This window comes from Lissotriton helveticus, chromosome 1_1 (genome assembly GCF_964261635.1).
Source record: "Lissotriton helveticus chromosome 1_1, aLisHel1.1, whole genome shotgun sequence".
NCBI classification, from domain to species: domain Eukaryota; kingdom Metazoa; phylum Chordata; class Amphibia; order Caudata; family Salamandridae; genus Lissotriton; species Lissotriton helveticus.
In genome coordinates, this window is record NC_136057.1 from 1,481,546,645 (window position 1) to 1,481,549,601 (window position 2,957).

A 2,957-nucleotide genomic window follows, 5' to 3' on the forward strand; every position below is an offset into this window, starting at 1 on the left:
GGGTGGTGTGGCCTCAAACGCAAGCAAGGAAAATGGCTGCTCTACCCAGGACTTTACGTGGAACTGCTTGAAATGGAAAAATAGAACTACAGGTACCCTGTACCAGAGTACCTGCTTGTTTCTGAGAAGTTGAAGAAATGAAACCATTCCCTTGAAACATATACTGGATCTAGCTACAATCTAGCTATAGAGCATTCATTAATAGAATCACAAAAACATACAGTGTTATTCAAAAAGTACAAAAACATTTATTAAAAATGACAAAAATAAAAACAATTCACAATTGTACATCATACATTTCATAAAAAACAAATAAAATTATTCGTAAACTAAAAAGATAGTTGGACAATTTCTTGTAGACTATACAATATAACAGACAGACTAAAGTTGCAAAACATGAAAATTGTTAAATACCGGGTGTACATTCAATACTACAATTTGATCTCTCCCTAGTCTTGTACACTGAGACTTGTATATCGACAAGGGAGGAGGAGATTTGAATTGTACTGGGTTTAGGCGTCGACGCGTTTCGGTGGTTATGCCGTATTGTTCTTCCACCTTTTTCAAGACTACAAATTCGATGTCTGTCTTGTTTCAGGGTCTTTGTAAATATCCTATAATAAATGTACATACAATTACTGTTCTGTTTATGTCAATAATCGAATACAGATACATTGTTGTGAGATACAGTCCTTGAAACATTGGTCTTAGGTATCCACAATTTCCCCTATACAAAGATTGTACTAGATACCACAGTGCATTCAACATTTCGTTAGGCAAATTATTATAGTCCTGTGTCTACTTCTGCGGATGTTACACCCTTAGATGAATGCAGAGCTGACTTGGTGGGGGTTTAAAAAAACTCAATCTCTGCATTTATTAACAAAAGTGAGTGCAAGATGGATTCTCTGGTATCTATGTAGAAGACCGTTATTTGTGGTAACCAGACCCTTTCCCTAAGGATACTATAATTATAAAACTCGTAGCGGGGTGAAGAGAGATACTTAAACATCATTCAAGTGGAAGGATTCAAAAGTAAAGCATTTCTCTGTAATTCACCCTTGCATAAGGATTAAATCTAGGTTGGAGTTGAAACGTGGGAACCTGGACCAAATTATATCCATAGGTACCGGGTGACAGAGTGAGGACCCTTAAATCTACACAGTGGCCCTGTACTTGATGGATTTCTGAACCCGTTTTAATAACAAAAATCAAAGGATATACCTGTGTTTACGAGTGTCGTAGTAAAATTAATATAAACCACGGCGGTGGACAGTTGAAGTACTTCTCAAAGCTGTCAGTAGTGTTCCATCTATTCAAAAAAACACATTGGAACCCTACGTCAGAGGTTTTTGTTATTGTATGGTTACATACTAGTCTTAGTTGAGTTCAGTTGAACACATACCTTCAGAATTAGTTGGTATCATTTAATATTTGAGAGTTCTATTGAGTTGGGTTTAACACGTGTAGTTGCTTGTCCTTATTGCCGCAATCAGATGGGAATCATGTATATGAATTCCGGGCGTCTGGGTAGAAGCCTCGAGAGGAGAACAATTCTCTCCTAGTGTGTTTAAACAGAAAGGATTTAATTAGGAGAATGTTTTTTATATATTTAACCAAAGCTAGAGTCTCCAACTTGGGAGACATCAGTTTGTGAACTATACCTAGTACCGCAAAATTTAGGTTAGGAGCGGGCTTACCTTAGAATGCGGATCAATCACGCTGCCTCGGGGTTTCAGGTTTGAATGTAGTCGACTCGCGCGGTGGAACTACTTTAAGTATAGAGCAATGTGCTCTGGTTGGTTAATGGCGCGTGGGTTAGACAACCAATCAGACCCGTTTTTTTGCAGGGAGGATATTTTGCATAAAAAGGCTTATTGTCTGTGCAACCCCATTGGTCCCGAGGATCTCCAATGAGGATGTTTGTTTGGTGTGGACGGCAAGGTTCCACTAAGGTCCTCGTTCCACAATATCTATGTTAACCTACTCCAACGGGACATTAAGCCGGAGCCGAATCCGTTTGTATTACGTTATTGTGCCGCCCATGTGACCGCTTCAAAGCGGGAAGTCTTGCTTTTAACTCGTATTATTAGTTTGCGGTGTCAGTATTTATTAGCGGTTGCCTGCACTTCAACTATATCAAATACGCTAACTTGTCTCATTAGATTTATTGTGCTTTGCGGGGGAAGATTCCTAGACCGGGATCTTAACTGGAAAAAAAGTTTTTAACTGGAAAAAAGGTTCTATATATATACCTATGGCGTATTGGATGAAAGCTATATTTATCAGGGGGACAATTCAAAAAGCTTCGTATGGACTAAAGTTATCCAATAGTTCGAAAACCCAGGTAGCAGGATTCATATAAACCCGGTGTCCAGGGAAAGTCGTGTGTTTACTTTACTGTCCGGTCCCTATGTTGGAAAAGAGATATATGAAGCCAATTTCGATCCGCATGTCGTACATTCAATCTAGAGCTTCAATATGAAAAGGGTAACAGATTATTCATAGGCATTTAGCCCAATCCTCTCTAGTATTCAGCCCCTTGTCTATGGTGTTAAGGTGACAAAAGTACCATTGTTCACGTATTTTTCTGCGTCTATCTAAGTCTCCCCCTCTTCTGTTGTTCCTGATCTTTTCCAAAATAAACCACCTGATGTCGTTACAAGAATGATTCATTTTCCTGTAATGTTCTGTTAGGGGTGCATTTATTTTAGAAGTGCGTATTGCAGACTTATGTTCCAGCACTCTAGTGCGTAGTTCTCTTCCAGTTTCCCCCACATAGCCGAGGTCACATGGGCACATGAGGAGGTATACTACGTTTTGACTGCGACAATTATTGAAGGTGGTTGGCTGGAGCTTCTTACCATTAAACACTATGTTGTTGCCTGTAATACAGTGAGGGCAGATGGAACAGGTTCCACATTTGAAGTTACCTGTTAATACTTGTCCTATCAGAG

At 39.3% G+C, this 2,957-nt stretch overlaps 1 long non-coding RNA gene across 1 annotated transcript; it reads right to left on the reverse strand.

Moving 5' to 3' along the window:
- Positions 1-345: 345 nt before the first annotated feature.
- On the reverse strand, positions 346-1,524 carry LOC144773403 (uncharacterized). Its single transcript, XR_013599972.1, has 3 exons — positions 1,406-1,524; positions 1,225-1,312; positions 346-614 (listed from the first exon to the last, which is right to left on the reverse strand). It is a non-coding gene; the product is annotated as an uncharacterized LOC144773403 (long non-coding RNA).
- Positions 1,525-2,957: the final 1,433 nt, after the last annotated feature.